The following is a 22,444-nucleotide window of genomic DNA, read 5'->3' on the forward strand; positions in this document are numbered from 1 at the left end:
ACAGCCTCAATCTACTGACAGCCAGGTAGACAGACAAAGCCCAGGGCCAGCCTTTGGCCTGGGACCCACCACAGCCCCAGTGGACTCAGACAAACCTGGGGAGAGCCTCTGCTGAAGCCAGCAAGCATGTGAGGCTTGGGAGGGGGTCCCAAGGTAACAGCCAGATAGGCGTGTGTAGGGGATGTCCCCAAAGTGGCTCACCACTTAGGCCTCTCAGGGTCCCAGATTTGCGGTGCATGGGATACAATGGGGTCTAACAGACACAGGCTGAGGGAATGGGAGGGCATCTCCACATCTATCCTAAGGCTTGTTAGGGTGTGGGGTAGATGCAGAAAGAGCAACCAAGAGGAAGTCCACAGTACACTATGCCCACGCAGATAGGAAGTCCCAGGTCTGTCACACCACAATCCTCCTTGAAGAGCTTTGCCGGGAGCTGGACAGGACCTGTGTGTCAACCCAAGCTCATCTGTTTGCCCAAGGGCCTTTGCGCACACACACTGGGATATAATGTGATCTATCATCATCATCAGGGAAACTGAGGCCCCCGCCACTCTTCCGGCCATTAGTCAAGAACTCCATTGTCGGGCTGGAGAGATGGCTCAGCGGTTAAGAGCACCCGACTATTCTTCCAGAGGTCCTGAGTTCAATTCCCAGCAACCACATGGTGGCTCACAAACCATCTGTAATGAGATCTGATGCCTGCTTCTGGTGTGTCTGAAGACAGCTACAGTGTACTTACATATAATAAATGAATAAATCTTTAAAAAAAAAACTCCATTGTCCTTAAAAGCTGACTAGACGCAGCCCTGCAGAGGGGGGACTGAGTCTCAGGAGCTGTTAGAGTTCTCCAAGGCTGTCTCAGGTGGGATGTGAGCATGGGAGAAAGCTGGACTGAGCCCCGCAGGTCAGCTGCCTCTGAGGGCTCCCACACTGCACTCATGGGACGTAATGAAGTGGGTGCCAGCCCACAGGTCATGGGGGCCTAGGGCCAGCTTTGTATACCCACACAGCCCAGAAGCATGAAAGGGTGATTATAAATAACCCAGGCTGGTGTGACACAGGTCTGGGTCACCGGTACAAGGGGCATCTCCTGAAACCCAATGCCTCCCCCAGCACTGGGAGAGGCAGGAAGCTGAAACTCCCAGACAGTCCCATGACTCTCAGGCCCCATCTCTGATCCATGGATGATGCTGGAAGGGGGCTCAGAGACTCCAAGGGCATATAAGTGTCCCCAAATCACTGGGGTGTCAGCCAGGAGGGACACAATAGAATCAATCCGCTTGGCCAAGAGGCAAAGTTCCCACAGGGCACACTTTTGCAGCCAACTAGTGCCTCAGGCCCGTGCCCTCTGTGAGGAAATCAAGCTGCTTGCACCTCTTCCCTACCCAGAACTGGCTTTAATTACTGTGGATCTATTGATGAGCCAACAGGAGGAGCAGGAGTGGGTGGGTGTGGCCTGAGTACTGCTAAGCCCTGACACTCAGAGAAGCCGATCACACACACTCAGTTTTCAAGAAAGAAAACAAGCTCAGAGACAGGGTCGCTGTCCCCAAAGGGCTAGGCTGGATGGAGTAGGAGACCTTACCTGGCAGTCTCTCCCTATTTATTACCCTGATTCAGTGTTCTGGGCCCCAACCAGATGCCCCCTTCTCACATACAGCCCCAACAGCATCCTTCAAGACCTCAGAAACCTCGCCTCCTATCTCCACAGGATCTCAATTCCGCACAAGAATCCTCTGTGGTTCCCACCTATGGCTACTACCATAACCCAGTCTCCCATTCCTGCCTCTGAGTTGTCCTACTGCTGCATGCAGTTCCTTGCAAGCTGCACATCCTTCCCAGTTCTCCATGAAACCTCAACCCCACATCCCTCAAGGTCGCCACCCTGCACAGATTGTGTGTGTTCCCAAATCCACTGGCGGGGCACTGTCCCAAATATACATTCCCAGTCCTATCCCCTACTCCCCTCTGCAAAACTTGAATGAAACTCAAGTCGCAGGGCCCGAGGACACTTACTGCATACCTGGACCTCACTGATCTCTTTATCCAAGACACTCTACAAGGGGAAACTGAAGTTGCAGAGCCAAGCTCTGCAGACAGGAGCCAGAGTGGGTTGCACATGTGCAGGGGGCCTGGGGCAGGAGGGGCCCAGGACGGGGACCACGTGAAGCCGTGGGGTGCACAGGGGCGTGGCCAGGACCCTCAGGGTGTGCAAGGGTGCAGAGGGTCCCCCGGGCCCAGCGAGCGGGAAAGTTTCTGTGCTCCTGGCGCCTTCCCCCCGCCTGATCCCTCTGCGATCCGCAGACTCCGCCCCCGGGTGGAGGAGGGGACCACGAAGCATAACGGTCCGGAGCTCTGCCAAGTGTCGGGTGCGGGACGAGCGCGCGCGAGGCCGAGGGAGACCCGAGCGGCTCCGGTAACAGCCGACCGTCCCCGATCGCTCCCGAGTGTCTCCGAGATCGGGCACACAGACACGCGGGGGGTGGGGGTCCCCTGGCTCTGTAGGGGACACCAGTATGATAACAAAGGCTGGTCAGGGATCGGCTCGAACGACTCACCGCGGCTGCGAGGTCCGGCCTGCGCCGCTCGCTGCGCCGTCCGTTCGTCCGTGCGTCCGTCTATGCCAGCCCAGCACAACGTAGACTTGGCGCAAGCTATAGAGTAGCGGTCGAGTCAGGGGCGGAGCCTGGCCTGCGGGGGCAGGCCCGGAGACTCCGAGGGAGGGGGCAAGAGGCGGGGTTTCCGAGACTGCCCGAGTTTTCTGATAAAGCCGTCTAGGGGTTAGGGCCTCGCAGCGGCAGGCTAAGGGCACATCAGGAGGAATAAGGAGCTGGGAGAGGGGCTTCTTAGGAAGACTGGCTGAGGAATGGGGCTTAACGGTAGGCCGAGCTTCCACGGTAGGCTGGGTGAGGGCGGTGCTTATTGGGAAGACAAGCCGGGGGGCGGAGCTTCGCGGTGGCAGGCTGAGGGCAGATGCAGGAGGGAGGGAGCTGGGGGCGGGGCTGATGCTCCAAGCCCTGATAGGGGCGGAGATTCCGCTGGAGTTGGGAGAGAGTGGCTGGCTGGGGGCGTGACCTTTCGGAGAGGATTTTTAGGAGGTAGGGGACCCCAGGGTTGGGGGAGTGGATTGTAGGGCTTTATGGGGCGGAGCTTTGGGGCTGGGCGTGGCTTTCTGGCACGAAGCCCGGCTAGAAGTGTGGCTCCCGGGAGGCCTGGCTCTGGCTTCTGAGGGTCTACAGCGGTTAGAGGGAGGAGGGACACCGGCCGGAAGTGAGGCGAAGTAACCCTCACTTCTCAGTCTCAGACATGGGGGGTTCCGGAGGAGGGATGGCACCTCTGACTCGGTTCTCAGCGGCGCCGTCGTCGGAGTGACAGATGCAGGCAAGGACTGGATGGTTCAGGAGCCCCAAGCTAGCCCAGACCTCTATTTCCCACATCTTGGGAACCTGGTGGCCAATGCTCTCGCCCAGCCGTGGAAGATTGGAAAACAGATGCTGCCTCTGACTCCCTCTGTGCGCTGTCTAGCTGGCTTCGAACCTGCAGATGCTACGGGAACCCCTCCCCTATATTCGAAAGAGCAGGACGGCTCACCACGAACAGTCCCCTCCCGCCTAGTTGGCACAGGACACAGTGACTTATAGATGACAACCCAAGGGCCGGATGCCTGACCTGACAGCCATGTAGCAAGTATGAGACCGGTCAGTCCCTAAAATTAAACAACAAAATGCTGTCTGGGTTGGCCCAGGCATGCAAAGGCTCAGGCAACCCACAGGACTCGAGAGGATATCTACCTGCCCAAGTGTGTGGTGCAGATGGGGACTGCCCAGTACACAGCGGAGAGTAAACAAGGGCTAGCAAGCCTTCTCTTAGGCAAGGATATGGAACTGACATCCTGACCCCCTTTCAACATGGTAACCATAATGTGCTGGGACACGGCCACCCCCATGGGAGTCAGGGAAATCTGGGCCAGGTGTCCTTCTCCACAGGTCAACCTAACCTAAGGAGCCCCAAGCACCCTGTCACAGAACTGGTGACCATACATGTTAACAGCTGGTCACAGCACTGCCTCTACACCAGGCATCCTTTGATGGAGCAGCTGGGATCTGTCACTATCACCTGTCCACCCTACCCCCAACATCAGCACAGGGCCAGAATGCCCAGGAAGCTCTCAGCAGAGCACATCACTCCTGCCCTTGACACAACTGTGGCACGGCAACATTTGTAAGGCAAAGTTTCCAAGAGTCTATTGTGTGTACCAGAGACCAAGGGGTGGGCAGGAGGTGGGGAAGAGCACTGCAGATAAGCGAGGGAGGGGCTGTGTGGGAATGAGACCCATGTGGAAAGGAGAGCCAGGGGTGCTGGAAAGGAACATTCCAAGTAAAGGCACAGCTAGCTGGGCAAAGTCCCTAGGGTAGCACAGAGTCTGACATTTTGAAAGAGAAACAGGAGGCCTGTGTGGCTGGAGCAAGGAGCTAAGGTAGGAAAGAGTTCTGTGAGCTTCAACCCTGAGGGATGCAGGAGCCATTGAGGTGTGGGCAGGAGGGATAAGACTGCAGGTGTGGGTCAGGTGCCCAGGATGGAGGCATAAGGCTGGTCCAGGCAGAGGCAGAGCAGGTGGATTCTGAGTAGAATTCTAAAGCCCTAGTGAGTCTTCCCAGGGACTGGTTATTACGGGAAGTGAAGCTGGAAAAGTCCGACTTCAGCATTTGGCGTCCTTAAAGGTGAGCAGTAGAGGGGTGTCCTTGGCCCAAGGGGCTTAGGAACCTGCTGTTACTATGTCCTCTCCATCAGGATGCCACCACCCTTGGAGAGGGACACAGTGATGGATCACATCAGCAGCTCCTGCAGCTGGGATGTTAGGGTATAATTTTTGTTTTTTCAAAATAACTTTTCTTCTAATTATGAAACAGTCCCGTGCAGGAAACTCGCCAACATCAGCAGAAAGGGGGAAGTAACAGTTATCCAGAATTCACAGGGCCAGGGCAGAAACAGCCCAGCCATGACCATACAATCTTTCTTCAGAATGCATATTGAGCACCTACTGTGTGCAGAGACGCTAGCGACAGGGTGGAGGCCACCACCATACCTAGTAACACCTTCCTTTTGACCTCAGAGTTTACTCTGCGGAGACCACAATCCACTGCGTGTCCCTGGGTATAGTCACTGCTACTTGTGCTTCATGGCCAGGGTCACTACACAGTTCCTTCGCTCCACAGCTCAGGCTGGAGACCTCAGGATAGATCCTCTTGCAATGGCATGTGGGTGGGTGGGAGGTTCTCCCGCTTCTGGATCTGCTTGAGTGGGGTCTGCAAGCAACACCTCGTGAGGCTGGGAAGCACCCTAATCCTATCAGCACCCAACACCACACCGGGAGCAACTTCTCCCCACTCTCCCAGGAACTGGTCTGTTGAGTGGTATCTTCACAACCGCCAGCACAGCACAGAACCTGTGACCTGGGGCAGCAGCTTGTGCAGACTGGCAGAAGCATGACCCCACCCTTGCTCACAGCGTCAGAGGACATGCAGCCCACAATGGGCACACCCTGCTGCTTACCAGCAATTGTTATCCCCAGGTCTGCCCCACCTGCGGGCACAACAATCTTCCTTTCCTTTGGGATAAATCCAAAAGACTTTCAGATTCCAGTGATGCTGCTCCTCCCTGCCTCCTCCTCCCCTCCTCCCTCTATGCTGCTCCACCATGCTAGGTTCTTTCCTACCCCAGGGCCTTTGTGAGGCTGTGTTCTCTGTCCAAGCAGCCTCGCCTCCTCACCCTCCCTCTCACATCCCTGGATTTAATTTCTTTTGTGACTTTCCTGGGTTGCCAACCCCTTCAGTTACTGAGTCTAGCCTAGCTGTGCAGTATGGGTAAGCTAAGGCACATCTGGAGTTCATCCAGGCGGCTGCAGCTCTACACCTCCCCCCCCCCAGAACTCCCCATTGCCAAGAAATACGAACCAAGGACACAGAGCTGGGCCACAGGATAGTGGGGTCTCCCAGATGGGGCCACAGTCACACAGAGACTCTCACGGCTCGTGTCACTCTGCCTTAAACAGGTTTACATTAGACACCAACTGCATACACCAGAGTATCAGACCTCCAAGCTCTTGGTACTTGGAAAGCCCAAGATTACAGTGCAGCTGGGGTCTCCCTGCAGCCCTGGGTGCCTGTGCCTCAACAGCCCTCAGTGCCTGGGTGGCTGAGCACCCACAGCCCACAGCCTGGCCAAGCTGATGGCTTTGAGCTGCAACCATGAAGCACCAGCCCAAGCTCAACGCCATAAAATTACAAACCACAAAAGGAAAAAAGAGCCTGCGGTCTGGAGCCTTGAGCTAGCCTCTGCTACTCTGTAGCCTGTTTCCCCAACCTATGCACTGGGGGATCGAGCACTGGCTATTTGGTAGCTGGGATTCAATTTGTGTCTTCAAGGCCTGTGAAGATTGGGGAAATTGAGGCAGGAGTCACAGATATCATACAGAATGTCCTCTAGGGAAAGGGGTGTACTGGCAGAGGATGCCTTACAAGGAGGTTTCCTGGAAACCGCCCATGGGATGGGAACTGCCAATCAGAAGAAGGTGGGGGAGGGCACAGTCTTAGTGATGGTCAGTGTTTGGTGGGCTCAACAACAATCCTCTTTTACCCCATTGTGACCATTTATAGAGTGCCTGATGTATACCAGGCTCTATGCTGAGCGCTGAGGGCACAGAGCTATGCTTCTTTAGGTATATGACAGCCCATCTAGCAGTCATGTGACAGAGCAGCACAGGACACCCCACCCCATCCCACCCCACGAGTATGCAGGAAGACAGGGTGAGTGGTGAACTAGCCTGGGCAAGAGGGTGAGGCCGGAAGGGTAGGTGGGCAGTTGCTCAGCTGCAGACAGCCTAGAGTTTTCTTTCACTGTGCTTGGGCTCACCATGTAGCCCCAGGTTGGCCTCCAACTCCCTAGGTAGAGATCCTCCTACCTGTCTCCTGAGTGTGGGGATTAAAGGGAGGAGCTATTTTCAGGTGAAGGGAGAAAGTAAGTGCAAGGGGTGGGGTGCAGTCGGAGCCATGGGGGAGTGTCTGCCACACATGCATCCAGGTATCCCCACAGCCAGCCTGAGCATGGAAGGCAGGACGGGGCAAGTCCATCCTGGCTGCAACCATCACACTTCAAGCCTCAGGGCAGCTCCTGAGAAGGGAGCAAGAGAGCCCCCCACCATGGTGACGCAGTCATTGCAGCACTCAGAAGGTTTGCCAGGAGTTGGAGGTCAGCCTGGGCTACAGGCTCAGTCCAAGAAAGAAAAGGAAGAAAAGCCAAAACAAACTCAAACCAAAAGGCACCTCCATCCCCAGAGAAACAAGCAATCCCTCTGCCAGGGTCCCCCCGTGCTTGTGGGGTCACGTCAATCATCAGAGCCACCAAACTCACACTGAGGGGAAATGACGGACCCAGGGCCGGGAGACAGTGAAATGTCTGCTAGACAAGCTCTAGAGAAACAACACAGCACCACCAAAGAAGCCGAGACAGTCATGGCCACTCGCTGGTAAGGCGGGCAGATTCACAAAGCTGCAAATCCAGGCCTGTGAGACCTGTCTCAAAAAAACTAAAACTATGTAGAAAAGCAAATCCCAAAATCTACCAAGGCTGAGGGTGATGACAGAGCCTTGGGATCCGGAGGCTTAGGGTCAGGGCAGCATTGGACTGTCCTCCCTGTGAGCACCGCTCAATTCCCTTCTCAGCCCAGAGTTGTCAGGACTGGCCCCATCTGCAGTGGTCTTGGGAGATGAGGATGGGTGGTCCTGAAGGTCTGAGGATGGGTGGGGTGGGGAGTTCTGGGGGATGAGGATGTGGTAGGGAGTCCTGGGGGATGAGGATGGGGTGGGGAGTCCTGGGGGATGAGGATGGGGTGGGGAGTCCTGGGGGATGAGGATGGGGTGGGGAGTCCTGGAGGATAAGGATGGGAGTGGGGTCCTGAGGATGGGGGTGGGGAGTCCTGGGGGATGAGGATGGGGTGGGGAGTCCTGGGGGATGAGGATGGGGGTGGGGTCCTGAGGGTGGGGGTGGGGAGTCCTGGGGCCCTGAAGATGGGGGTGGGGAGTCCTGGGGGGATTAGGACTGGGATAGGGACTGGGTATGAGATAATATATATTAGAATCTCAAAAGCCCCCTCAGCTTGTCAGCCCAGTTCCAGCCCTTATGGTAATGAGCAATGAATTACCCACAATGCCTGGCCAAGCGCAAGTGGCTCTTGGCCCAGATCCTAAACTAATTTCTACATGTTCGTGTGTGTATATAATTTTCCTCCCTCCCTCCCACCCCTTTCTCCTCATTAGTGGGGAATACAGAGAGAGGGGCAGAAGAAAACCTGAATGGAAGCAGGGGGATGCCCGCCCACCAAGAGGCCCTGGCCAGCAGGGCCAGCTGGCATGGGCCTGGGTGCAGACTGAGGAAGTGGGATGAGGGCAGGACTGGAGCCAGAGGAGTTTGGAAACCAACAAGCCATAGTTGGCAGCCCAGAGGGTGGGAACAGGCTGGGGGTCAGGGAGCTGTGTTGTGTGCTGTGCAACCTTTGGCCAACACCTTGCTGCCTCTGGGCTCCAACAGCCCAGAGCCTCCCACTTAGTCTGTCTGACTCAGGTGCTGTTCTGAGTTCATGCTGAGCGCTGCACAAAGCACCTCCACTTTGTAGCCTATGCCCTGGTCTCTGAATTGACCCGTCCCTCACACCACCACCCACCTTTCCCATGAGCACCACTCAACTAACTCCCTTTTCGGTCCAGAGTCCTCTGAGACTCCCACCTCCCTCTGTGACACTCAGTTTCTCTCACTGGTGCAATCTGCCCCGCAGGAGCATTTTGCTGGGCATGAAAACTCTGGGTCAGAATCCTGACCTGTGGTCTTGCTCTGCATCCTCAGATAAGCAGCTTGGCCTCTCTGGGCAGAATAACCATTATTGTAGAATACCCCAGCCTTCACCGCCTCCTCCAGCTGTAAGCTATCAATGGAGGTGGGACCACCTTTCTCTCCCCTTAGGCTGGTAAACAGCCCCGCTTCCCTCAGGAAGCCTCTGCACCTGTCATCAGTTTCTCATGTTTTCTCCTATGTCTCCAGAGGACTTCGCTGACTAGGAAGACACTTGGACCCTGTGAGCACATGTGTGTCTATACAACAGAGGAAAGCCAGCAGCACTCACAGTCCTCCCGCAGGAGCGCTTATAAAAGGAAGCTTAGCTTATGCGTCTGTGCTTGTGGGTGCAGCGCCTGTGCAGGCCAGAAGGAGGTGTCAGGTCCCAAGCTGGAGCTGCACTTAATGCCCTGTGTAGACTTCACAGCCAGTCCCCACCCCATCCTAGAGTCTGTTTCCCCACCCATGTCCCCACCCCAGCAGTCTCCTGCTGCAGTGCCCAGCACCTGCTGTCGGGTGGTCAAAGCAGGGTCAGTAGCCCTGTCCTCACCCCGGGCTAGCAGAAGGGGAGCCCGGCCTTAGAGTCAGCTGATCACTAACTTCCCAGCACAGAGAGGGCTCAACATTTGCCCAGAGCCACACAGCATGCCTGAGGTCATGCAGCACTTGAAAGGCAGGCGACACTGAGACCTGGCCCTGGGCTCCAGGCCAGATATGGGTCATGCGCCCCACCCCCAAGCAGCTGTAGCCACATCCTTAGCACACATGGTCCTGTGGGTGGCCGGGCTTCCTCAAACATCAAAGGGGGGGGGGATCCCAGCAACGGCTATTTCTGCAGCAGCAGGGCAGCACTGTCGCATCCCTCACACCCGTGGGCAGCACCCGGAACTCAGGACCAGGCTATTTCTGGAGGCCAAGGTGAGAAGCAGGGAGGAAGACAGAGCTTTGCCTGGGACTGGCCAGAGCCAAAGAGGAGTCAGTTGGTCCCTGGCCTCCCAGGACCAGCCAGTCCTGTGGAGACGGCCTACTGTGCACAGGCTGGGGAGGAGGGCAGAGGACATGACCAGGGCAAAGGCTGGAGGAGCTGTCAGGAGACCGAGGCCTGCTAGGGGGAAAGGGCAAAGGAAGGGGAGGGCAGGAGGGAGGATAGACGGAGGGAGGATGGGAGAACTGAGGGCAAGGGACCAGCAGGGCCTGGGGGCCTTTGACCTAGGAGAAAGAAGGGGACATGGAGGACAGTGGGCAAAAGGAGGAGGGAACTGAATGAGGTGTAAGAGTGGGAGCTAGGACTGAGTGACCATGATGGGAGGGGACTTCTCAGGGCCTGGGGACACTAGAAACTGCTTTTCTCCTGGCAAGCCCCAAGCCTGGAGACAAGCCTAGAGACAGGCCTGAGGGTGCTGATAGGCAGGTGGTGAGGACTGGGGAACAGGGAGACACCCAACAGCAGTGTCAGCCTGAGCCCAGTGCATTAGTACCTGCTGTGTGACTCTGAGCACACACATGTCCTCTCTGAGCCTCAGTGGAAATGACCATAGTTTTCTCAAGGCAAAGCAGCTGGATGAATTTAAAAGTACTGTGCTGGGGTTGGGGATTTAGCTCAGTGGTAGAGCGCTTGCCTAGGAAGCGCAAGGCCCTAGGTTCGGTCCCCAGCTCCGGAAAAAAAAGAACCAAAAGAAAAAAAAAGTACTGTGCTTCAAGCACCCAGTGGAGAGGCTGGGACAGAGCCGGCGCCAGCCTGACTTCGTCCACCATCACCCTTATCCCCATGAGTACATTTCCCAGAGAACCCCAGTTTTTGGGATGCTGCTTCCCACCCATAAGCTCCTCTAGGGAAACGTCATTGCTCACAGCGCCCATGGCACAAGGCGGCTAGCTACATGAGCACCGGCCGACACCTATGTGCTGCCCCCGGCACACTCCCAGGAACCCTGCAGGGGCCGCGATGCCCAGGTCACCCCCTCACAGAGTCCACGCCCCGCAGGGTCACCAAAGCCACCCACCGCGTCCTGGCACCTCCGGCGCCACTGACAATATGTCTCTTTCTTCTCTGTAAACAAATGTCAGGAAAATAAATAGTTTTTAACGGGCTCATTAATTGACTTCAGGAAGGAGCCCCTCCCCTAGGCTCCAGCGATGCATCGGACGGGAGGAGGGACACGGGAAAGGGGACATGGAAGACAGGCAGGGAGCTAAGGGTGACAGGAGAGGTAGGAACACGTGAGGGGGTAGGAGGTGGCCCCCATGCTGTCTGATGTCACAGAACTCCGATACTGTCTCTTCTTCCTACCACTGGAGAAACTGAGGCCTCTCCACAAAACACACCAGGGCCTTGAACCTGGAGCTCACTGATTGGGCGAGCTATGGCCCCTCCCCCATCTCCACCTCTCCAGTGCCCGGGTCACAGGGTCACGAGATCACAGGATAGCACCTCAATTGGTATTTCCAGTGCTGATCCCCCAGACTGGATGGTTCCACTCTGGACCAGATGCCACGGAGTGCAGCTGAAAGAGGTCACATGTGCACCTAAGGCCACACAGCAATCCCCCTGCACCTGCTTTCACTGGCCAAGACCAGAAGGGCAACTGGATGATGACAACCCAGACCAATGCCCCTGGGAAGCCCAGCTGCTGGGAAAGCATGCTGATCAGAGACACTTAGCAACTGTTCCAAGATCACACAGCTAACAGGGAACAAAACCCAACTACGGAGCTCTTGTCCAAAGAGGAAAGAGGTCTCTGTGAGCTCAGCAGCATCATATGGCTTCCCAAATCTCAGAGGCCTCAGCCTTCCAATACTCTCCCCGTCCTTGTGCCTCAGTTTCTCCACGTGGTACCCATGGCTCCCTGCGTGCTCGGCTCTGTCCTTTTAGTCACAGGGTTGATGGTTCTGCCAGCTATGTGACCATGGAAAAGTTGCTAACCCTTTCTGGGCAGGGCCTTATCTCTCTGTGGCCTCAGTACCAGAGCTCACCCGAATGTTAAGGACCGGGTAGCACAGGCTCCTGGCACCCCCACACATTCATCACCAGCTGTCCCCCAGTCAGTGAAGGATCCCTGGGGTAAGGTAGACACAATGCATTGACAGCTGAGGAAACTGAGGGACATGTGTGACTCCTGTAGAGATGTGGAGGGTGAGGCTGAGGAGTGGGGGGGCCGCCTCTTGACTTAAGAGGTTTTTGTTCATTCCACTAGGTTCCTGGAAGCCAGAGACCCAGGGGCTGGGGTAAAATGCCCATTTCATGCCAATGGGGGGTGTGACCTTCCCCCTCCCCACCAGCCCTGGATAACCTTGAACTCCTGATCCTTCTGCCTCCACCTCCTGAGTGCTGGAATGTCACCGGCCACAGAGAAGCTGCTCTTTCTGTGGCTTCCTGACTCCGTTTCCCCCTTTTGACTACTGGGAGGTTCTTGACCTCCACTACTGCACGGGCCCAGCTGATTCCACATTGTGCCGTGTGGCCTTTGTAACATCCTCTCCCTCTCTGGGCCATCCTGGACCCTTTCCTCATATCCGATATCCCTGCTAACGCTGGAGAATTCTGGGAAACCCGCCGAGTGTTTCCTCTTTGAACTTTTTTTTTTCTTTTCTTCCCCCCCCCCCCCGAAGCTGGGGACAGAACCCAGGGCCTTGCGCTTGCCTAGCACTCTACCACTGAGCTAAATCCCCAACCCCCTCTTTGAACTTTTTAAAACCAATGTTTTGTTTTATCCATTTTAGCGACATGGCGGTTCTAGCTTCCAGCTTGTGGCCACAAACACTTACCCGCTGAGCCCTTTCGTTGACCCCCCCTCACGCAGCTGACTCTCCCATCTAGAGAGCTGGAAGTCCCAGAGTCCCTAAGCGGTCATTCCTACCCACCTTGGGCCCCCCACGGTCCCGCAAAAGTGGGGCAGCCTGGTTAGGCAGCCAGCGGCGGGGAACTACGCCCCAGTTTGCATCGCTGAGTCATCCGTCGCACTGGAGGGGGCTGTGGATGAGGCTGGGGGATGCCAAGGAGCACGGACTCACTAGGAAGTGAGTAACAAACCTCAAGGCAGCATGGCACCTGGGGTCCTAACACTGCTGAGTGCCCGATGTATACATTCCCTGACAACCCCTGGGGTGAGTACTGTCCCTTTTATTCACAGAGGAGGAGAAAATACATCAGCACAGAGAGGTCCCTAAGGTCACACAGTCAGCAAGCCGAAAGATGCGGGATTTGAACCTTTGGTTCTTTTTTTTTTTTTTTTTTTTTTTTGGGTTCTTTTTTTCGGAGCTGGGGACCGAACCCAGGGCCTTGCGCTTCCTAGGTAAGCGCTCTACCACTGAGCTAAATCCCCAGCCCCGAACCTTTGGTTCTTTAACTCCCAGAGTGCCACTCGCGGGCTTCGTGATGCGAACACTCGGACCTCTATAGTCCTCCCTCTGATTTAAGCCCGCATCACGCCAAGTCAGAGCGGCGCCATCCTCACCCCACATCCTTTTATTTGCTAATCACGGGGTTAATTATCAGCTTAATTCGATTAAACACCCACAGGCGTGGGACGCACAGGGAGACAACCTCATGGAGGTGACATCCGGTCCCGCGCGCGAGGTCGCGACGCGGCTTCCCCCTGGGCAGCCTGGGACAGATTATGTAGCAGGGAGACACAGCGAGGTCTGGAAACCCAGCAGAGCACCGGGGAGCAGTGAGGTCACCCAAAAGCAAAAGGGATCTTCCAAAAGAGGGGGACGCTTGAGTCAGCTCCAAGGACTCGGGTAAGGGCCGAGTGCAGGGCACGGACGGACGGGAGAGACTGAACCCCAGGTTTGTTCTAAACTCCAAGTCCCACTGAGAAATGTCAGTCCCCGGCGACAGTTCGGCCAGGCGGAGGGGGGCGGGGCAGCTCAGAAGGAAGAAGAAAGACTAAATTAAAGCGGAGTCCACCGTCGCCTGAACGCCTGAACTCGTGAAAGATGACACGACCCCACACCTCGAGGCGCCAGCACTAAGGCGCGCGTGCCGCGAAGGAGATCGCCACTGAGACACCCCCCACCACATTTGTGTCCGTTAAAAGAATTTTGATTATTACTTTTTATATATGTAAGAAAAAAAGGAAGTCACGCGGAGATTAAGATGTGGCGACTTGAAATCACTACCGTGCTGTGCTACCTCAGTCAGAACCAATCACCCTCTCTGGTTACCCTTCGGAAACCGCAGCTCCGAATCCCTAAGGTCAAAAAGCTCCCTGCGCCTCACACGCAGATTCCCCAATCCGTGGTCCTCATTCCCCAGCTGCTCTATCTTCCCCCTAGCAACCCCATCCTCCCCGCCCAGCAGCCCGGCTCCCCCAGCAGTCCTGCCCCTCCCCACAGCCCATTGTCCTGATTTCTGGAGAGACTCTGCCCCTGTCCGTGCGCCCCGGGTCTTTGTTGAGGACCCTCCGGGTGGATTTTAGTCGCGATGTGGCTGTCGGCCAAATGTAGCCTCCCCCACAAACCCCAGCACCGCCACAGAGGACAGAGGAAGGGCGGCCTCCTCCTCCCGCGACTTCCAGATTCTGGGACGTCAGTGGCGGGGACCTGGTGGCTTTTCCTTGTCCAAATGCTGGACCAGAGAGGGCTGCAGCTGAGCCCTGGGATGCACAACAGACGGGGAACAGTTCTATCTTAGGAGTACATCTCTCTCCTAAGAGACCCTCGGTTGAGGGACACCCCCCAAAAGAAAGCCACAGTGATGCAATGTTCTACTATCCCAACCAGACCCCAAGACTCTCCCCTCCGGCTAAGTAAAACGCAGACGAGTGGGGCTCAGGGCGGCAGACAGGGCTCAACCCTGGTAGATGTCCCTAGACCTGGCCGGTTTTTAAATATCTCTATTTTTAGGCTTTTCCTCCGGCTCGCCCCAACCCCGAACTCTCCCGACAGCCCCTCTTTCCCCTGACCCAGCGGCTGAGACACAGGGAACAGGTGAGCGCGGGGTTAGCGCGGCAGGGCCACGCGACGGGGACATCAGCGTAGCCACAGATCCGGACACCGAGAGACACACAGAGTAAACACAGAAGGGGAAACCGAGTCACCAAGAGGCACTTGGCCGCATTCGAGTACACGAGGGACACGGGGACGCCCCGATTCCCTGGGGTGGAGACAAGAGCCCCAGAGGCTCTGAGACTGATTCAGTGTGCGGAGAGTCATGGCCACGCTGCAGTGTGGGGACTGTGGATGCGGGGTCCCCTTCTGTGAACCTGCCACGTACCCAAGAGTTCCCAATCCCATTGGGTCCGCGGACAGACCGCACAGCCTTCCTAGCCACACCCGGCCATCAGCTCTGTACCCTGCGGGCGCCGCCCCCGGGGACTGGCACCTGGCCACAGCCCCCCAAGGCTCCGGGGACACCGATGTCACCCTCCAGGGCGCGATACCGGCCGCAGAGCTCGCTAAGCGGCCCGGGCTCCCGCGACGGTTCGTTCTCCCTGAGCCCAATTAGGAGGATGCTCAGAGCGATCTCAGTAGCGGGTGGCTGGTTCTCCAAGGGATTGGGGGGTGGGAGAGCGGTCCCCAAGAAGAAATGCAATGTCATGGTGAGGGTGTGTCCCCCCCATCCTCTCTGGGGCCCCAAGGGGACAAGACGGGACTTTGTGGGTCTCTGGAGACCCAGGCGCGATGGGCAGGGAGACTGACGGGAGGTCAGGCACGGACATTATCTGGGACCTAAGTGTGTCCCCCCCCCACTGTCCCTAGCTGGGGACTCTGGGGTTGGCCGGGGCGGAAAGCCGCCCCCAACTCCAGCTGGCCGCCTGCCGCCGCCAAAAAATCAGCTGGCAGAAGGCAAGAGCGGAGACGGAGACAGAAGGCAGCTGGAGATTGACAGGGGGAGGGACACAAAGAAAAGAGAAAGGACCGGGCAGGGGGAGGGGAGTCTATGCAAATGGCAGCTCCGACTCAGGGGCCTTTAATAATGGAAGGAGTAAGCAGCTGGTTAGAGGGGCCTGAGCCCAAGTAGGAGGGTCCCAGGCTAGCCCAGACAAGCAGACAGCCATTCTCTGCACTGTAGGGACAGCAGCACTCCCCCGAGGGGCACAGAAACCAGGACCCAGGTTCTAGGTGCAGAAACATAGGTGCAGAGAGTGTGTCCAACAATCTAACACCCTCGGGATGCTCCTTACTCTGTAGCAGACTCTTTGGGTCCCCGAGTGTCCGATCTGGCTTGGAACGTCTCAGAGGTCTCCCCATGAGCATCAAGGACGGTTTATTGGGGGGAGGAACATCCTGGCTCAGGTTGGAAAGTGAGCGTAAGGGAACCCCTGTCAAGCCAGGAGACACCCGGGGAAGTGACCATTAGGAGGTTCTACTGGAGGGAGGGATGAGATGGGGAATGACCGGGAAGATGGGCGCTCACGCTTGCTGCAGGGGCTCATCTGGAGACAGATTTGAGAGCAGGGAGAGGGGTTAACGGACCGAGATTTGGGGGTGTGGCAATCAAAACGATCCTCGCTCATAGTGGTGCTGGGAATTGGGGGTGAGGGGGTTCCACAAAGAAAGGATAACTTGGCCCTGACCCAGCTTGCATTGCAACAGGGGTACCGGCTCCCTTACCCCATTTCCTTCAGCACCCCAGTCCCCGCCCCCGGTGACGTCACCACCCTCAGCCAGTCGGGGGGCTCTTGGGGTGTACCTGGGGCCTCAGGGCCGCAGGCTGGCTCCCCGGGATTCCCCACGGCCCCTACACCGCGAGGACTGGAGGATGAGAAGTCCCAATTCCAGATCTGGGGGAGGTCGGGGGTTGGGGGGGCGCCTGGGCCGCAGAAGGGTGGGGCCGAAGCCCCAGGTGAGCTGAGGTGTCTGGCCCGGTCTGCAGCTCCAGACGCGGACACGGTGCACGGCACACTGTGTCCCCGCCCGGTTGGTGCAGTTGGCAACCCTGGGCACGGGCCAAGTTGCCCGCGCGCGTCCTCATCCCTCCCGGTCTGGGTCTCTACCGGTTCCCGTCTCTCTGAGTCCCTGTCCCTCCGGGTTCACATCTCTCGCGGTCCCCATTCCTCCAGCTCCATCCCTCCACGTCCCCCACATCCCTCTCCTTGCAGAATCCGATCAGGGCTGCAGCCCGGACCCCCTTCGGAGCACAAAGGCCGAGAAGCTTGGAAGCACAAAGCCGGCGCCGCCCACCCCGCTCCCGTGTCTCCCGTGCGCCCCGTGCGCCCCGTGCACCCCGGTACCTGCGGGCTCCGCATGCTGCTCCCGGCACCGGGTCGGCCCGGGCTCCGGCGGCTCGGCGTGCGCGCACGGCCGGAGCTGCCTGGCGGGCGGGGCAAAAACCCACTGCGGCTCCCGCGCCCCCAGCCGGTGACGTCACCCCTTCCGCCGCGGCGGCTCTGGGGCCTGGCCGTAAACAGTACTGCGCACGCGCACAGAGACCTGTCCAGTGAGGCGGCGCTGCTGGGTCACGTGCTCCCGCAGCCTGTAGAAGGCTGCGGGAGCACGTGGGATGTGGGACACGTGGGCCCGACCTGTCTCCTCTGGATTTCCTTTAAACTCAAGTTCTGGTGTAGCCCAGGCTGGCCTCAAGTTACACTTGCTGTGTAACTAAGGACGACCTGATCTTCCTGTCTCTGACTCCCCACTCTGCTTCCTTTGGCCAAACTATCCTTTCCCTAAAATCTTTTCCATCAAACCCGCCTTGCTTCTGGCTGAAGAGTCTGTCATTTTTTTGAACAGCCTGGGATAACAATGAATTCGAGCTTGGAAACAGCAGGATGACCCTGGCATTAAAAAAAAGTAGGGAGGGGCTCAAAATGGCTAGGTACATATAGGTGTTTGCTGCCCAAGCCTGAGAACCTAACTTCAATCCCTAAAGTCTCACAGTGGAAGGAGGGATCTGACTCTTGTGGTTGGCGCTGACCTCCACATGCATGCTCACACCCATATCCACGGAGTTACTAGACATGCCAAACCAAAAAAAGCAGTAAAAGACGGAAGAGAACCTTAAAGAAAAGAGTTGTCTCTGGGCACGGGGTCGCATGACTTTCAGACAGCAACAGGAGGATTGCTGCCAGTGTGAGTCCAGCGTGGGCTGCACACTGAGACCCTGCCTCAGACACTGAAACGATTTTATTTTACAATCTGGGAAGAGTCCTCTCGGAAGGACTGGGTCATAAATGGGGAAGAGCATCATGAATAATTGATGAGGAGCCTAAATTAAGAACAGGGCTTCCCAGTGCTGACACCGTGGCCAGGTTAGCAGAGCTGGCTTTGTCCTCTTGCTTGGCTAGGGTGACCCTGATTGGCGTGTGTGATCCATACACCAAGTGCTAGTTGAGACTAGAGCACATAGTAGGTGCTTTGCATAGTGTTCAGAGGCCCTCAGTGTAGCTGCTTGTGCACAGCAGGTACTTGAAGTTTGGGTGCTCCGTGCAGATGCCTGGTGTTGCACACAGGTGCTGCGCCCTTGCATACTCCCTGCAGGTGTGTGGCCTTGTTGACTACACGCAGTGTGTACTCATGTGACTACACGCAGTGTGTACTCACATGCTATGGAGCTGGGTGCTCGCAGGGCTGGCTATGCCAGAGCAGAGTGGCGTCCATCAGGAAGGGAACCAGCCCTTGTCCTGTTTGTCCGAACTGAGTAACCGCTTGTGCCCCCCGGGTCCGCATGAGCAGCGAAGGGGAAAATGTAAACCATGGCGGGTCTGAGAGTCTGGAAGCTTCCTGTGGCCATTCATCCACCGCCTGATCCGGACTGTGTTAAATGCCATTTACACAGAAGTAACAAACAGCAATCAGCCTGCAGCTGACAGGACATAGACAGGCAACAATACATCAACCCAAAGCCGGCTATGTGTTCAGCAGCGAAGGGCTGCCGCTGCCTCTGCTCCAGCCACAGAAGCCACCTCCTGCTCCTCCCTCATCCCTACTCCTCCTACATAGGTTGCTGCCTGCCCCCAGGGCCCTCGAATACACTGGTCCTCAGTCTAGAGAGATGTTCCTTTCACTGCCCAGAGACTACCATTACCAACCCCACTTCCTGACAGACTGTTCCCAATATTGTGCTGAAGTGGCATTGTCATAGTTAGAAATGATGTTGTGACCCTTGGTTTGTTTCTTGTGAGTCTCCTTGCTCTAGTTGTTCCTTAATGTCCTGTCTCTGTGAGACAACAGCTGGTGACGTAAGGCTGTAGGAAGGATGAGGGGAGACATCCTACCAATTGCCTAAGGAGAGAAGCCTAGAATCCCCCAGTGAGGGGCTGGAGGCAGAACTCAGGTGACAAAGTGGGTCAATGCTTAACTTTGCACAATATTTTGGCACGTTCTAACTGTCACTGTTGTTGCATCCAGCCCCTCATGGGAGGTGCTGAGCAGGGACCATGTCTGAGCAGACCACAGAACTGCTCTCTGGAGGGGGTTGTGTTGGGCCCAGAGTGGGGCCCAGTGGGCTTTAAACTTCTGGTTTTTGCCCAGTCTGGGTGGTGTGACTCGCTGTTGGGTGAAAAGTTCACACTGGAAGATTCCTTCCCTCCTGAGCTCTTGGGACTGGAGGGGTTCTCCCCAGATGCCCACCCTCTTCTTGGAAACTCCCAGAATCTGGTAATCATTTCCTCTGTGTCTTTCTTTTCCTTCCTTCTTTCCTTCCTCCTTCCTTCCTTCCTTCCTTCCTTTTTCTTTCTTTTTCTTTCTTCCTTTCTTTCTTAATTCCAGGGAAGTGCCTAGTGTCCATAAACAGGATTACTCTAGCCTAGTAGGGAGCCTGTGGTTGGGGCTCATGCCCACAGGAGGCAGAGACAGGGGAATGAGGGGCTTAAGGTCGGCCTCGACTGTAGAATGAACTTAAAGTCAGCCTGAAGTAAAGAAGTTTTTTTTCTGAAAATAAAAATTCCAGAAGGGCTGTGGGCAGGGCTCAGGTCTAGCCTGGGTAGAGGGCTCGAGTTCCACCAGAGGACAGAAACTACGGCCCTTGTCTACAAACACAGTTCTAAGTCTGTGCTGTCTTGGGCTGCTGGGACCAGGTCAGGAAGGCCACAGTCTGTGACCCAAGGGTGCCTGGAAAGAGCGGCCCCCAACCCCCTGTCACATCAGGAGAAACTGAGGCTGTGGACAGGAGGCATTGTGGGGCTCTGGGATATGTTTGGTTTTTGTTTGTTGGAGACAGTCACAGTAAGCAAGGTTAACCTCGAATCTCCTACCCTCTTGTCTCATCCCCCTGAATGCTGAAATGACTAGTGTGCACCATCACACAAGCTCCAGACTTAAGCACTGAGTAAGCATGGTCTCCATTGACAAATGCCAGTGATGCTAGAAAAGGCCGGGGACAGGGTGGAACCCAAGCTAGAGGAGCCAGAGAGCTTTGTGGCTTCAGGGGAGGGAGGAGGGAGGGGGGGGAGGTAGAAGGGGAGCAGGGTGGCTTGTACTGTGGAGGAAGGTGTGAGCTATGGAAGGTAATGTGCAGAGAGCTGACCCTATGTTCACTGCCCTCTGGTGGCAGCTACTGCCAGGACACGAAGGAGCCACATGCAACTACAAAGCTGGACTCACTGATTACAGCCTCTATTCCACCCCTGTTCCCAGCGCATGATCCTCCAGAGACCTAGCTATGGGTGGTGCTCTGTGCAAGCAAACAGGTACAGGGAGGTGAAAGACAGCTGTCACATGGCCTTGAGATGGGGTCCCCTTGCCCTGGCACAAAAGGTTCCTGAGAAGAAGCAAGCAGCTGGAGCCCCCGTGACAGGATCTGCTGGACTTGCATGCTCCCAGGATCTGAGTCTCACTCCTGGTGCAGAGGGGCCTTGACAGGTTTGGGCCCTGTGAAGACTTACACAGTTTTAATTCTTATTTCTCTGAAAAAGGGCCCTGGAACCCTGGCTCGTACCTTTCCCATCCATTATTGTCTGGTTCTTCCTGTGTCAGTATGACTCTGCTCACCATGTTCCCAGGTCACCCCAGGGTTACTCAGACACCCCGTCCTTGTTGGGACACAAAAACCCAATGTGGGACAAACACTTGGCTACTGGAACCCTGGGGCTGAAGAATACAGGTTTCCAGAAGGCATAGTGGGAAGGGAGGGAGGGAGGGAGGGCACACCCTTGTGCTCTCCCTCCCTTGTTGGGTTTTTATCGACTTGATCAGCTGTGGGACCAGCAAGGGCTTCTGCTGACATAACTGAGACCTTCTGCTTTCCTTGCCAGTCGCATGTGTCAGCTGCTCAGCGCCCTCAGATTCAAACTTGGGAGTCAAGTGACGGTGGAAAAGCTAGAAGGAAATTATTTTTAAATCCTCGCTTCTCAGGAGTAGAAAGGGACATACTGTTCCAACTTGGTGGGAGCTGGGGAGTGCCCCTGTCTAAAGAGAACACTTCCTGTCCTCGAAGCTGCCTGCACGGGGTCCTCCATGCTGCTGTGAGTTCAAGGCTCCATGCCAGCACTAGCTAGAGGCCATCCAGGCCACAGGAGCTCATGCTGAGTTCTCACTTGGTCAACATAGGTTCCACCCTGAGTCCTGCTTTGTGCCTCATTTTTTGCATTTTAGTTTTGTTGTTTAAAGTGTGTGTGTGTGTGTGTGTGTGTGTGTGTGTGTGTGTGTGTTGGGGGGATTACACCAAGCTTACAAAGAAAAATCTGAAAGACTCAGGGACAACCTGATATATCTGAGACCATGTCTCATTAACAAGTAAATATGCTGGAGATAGGGGGTGCTGGCACAAGACTTTAATCCCAGCACTCAGGAGGCATAGGGAGTTGGATCTCTGAGTTCATGGTCAACCTGGCTACACAAAGAAACCCTGTCTCAACAAAGCAAAACAAAACAACACAACAAAAATACTGTGAGCATCAGTCTTGGAGCTGCAGGGGAAGAAACTTCTGAGTGCTGTCTGCTTATTAGCTCCTGGAAAGTGCTCGGTTGTTGATTAGTGGTGTCTAATGTGTTAGGGGTCAGTGCATTGCTACATATGCTCCCCAGGGGTCAAGAGGCAGCCTCTGCACATATAATCCACTTTGTGACCTCCAAGGAGAGCATTAGAAGAGTTGTTGGCTGTCGTTGTCTGAACAGGTAGCTGTGGTGCTTCCTGGGACAGCTTACCACCCTGTTGTGGGTTAAGTTGCTCCTGTCTCTGATTCCTTTCTTTTAATTCTAAGAAAGAGCAGAGAAGCCTTGCTGGTCTGGGGTTATTGGTGGCCTGCTGTGCCTGCTGCTTGTCTGCTCCAGGCTCCTGTGTGGGGCCCAAATCAATTCATTCTCAGCTTAGGCCCCAGGGCTGATGGCAGCTCCGCTCGAGAGATCTCAGAACCCTCAGCCACATGACCCAGCTGCGTTCTGCCCTCCTCTCCCCATGTGGGACACTTGAGGACAGTGTGTATGAAATGGAGGGTGGCAGTCCTGGACTGCCATCCACACACCTGCCCTCCACTCACAGCCCTTTGCCTGGATGGCCCCTGCCTGGCCGCCTTCCAGTGCTTGGCCCTGTGTCCCACAGCAGCCTTTATGTCCGCAGGTGGCCCAGACAGCACTGCCTGCTTCAGCACTTGGCAGAGACCTTGGTGAGGCAGAGGGAGAAGGGACATTGCTGAGTTTGGGCACAGAGTAGTCTTGTCTAGCTGTTGTCTTGAAC

At 56.1% G+C, this 22,444-nt stretch overlaps 1 protein-coding gene across 23 annotated transcripts in view; it reads right to left on the reverse strand.

The window, feature by feature from the left end:
* The window catches only part of Ptprs (protein tyrosine phosphatase, receptor type, S), a 61,571-nt gene extending 44,376 nt beyond the window's left edge, over positions 1-17,195 (reverse strand). For 8 of the 23 annotated variants that reach the window (XR_015628487.1, XR_015628484.1, XR_015628483.1 and 5 more), the window contains exon 1: positions 2,559-2,638. The gene's annotated coding sequence lies outside the window, so the exon portion shown is untranslated. Of the gene's footprint in view, positions 1-2,558; positions 2,659-17,063 lie in introns of those variants that run through there. The other 15 variants (XR_015628486.1, XR_015628485.1, XR_015628482.1 and 12 more) reach the window with 3 other exon arrangements.
* Positions 17,196-22,444: the final 5,249 nt, after the last annotated feature.

The sequence above is a fragment of the Rattus norvegicus genome, chromosome 9 (genome assembly GCF_021556685.1).
Source record: "Rattus norvegicus strain SHRSP/BbbUtx chromosome 9, alternate assembly SHRSP_T2T, whole genome shotgun sequence".
Classification (NCBI taxonomy): Eukaryota; Metazoa; Chordata; class Mammalia; order Rodentia; family Muridae; genus Rattus; species Rattus norvegicus.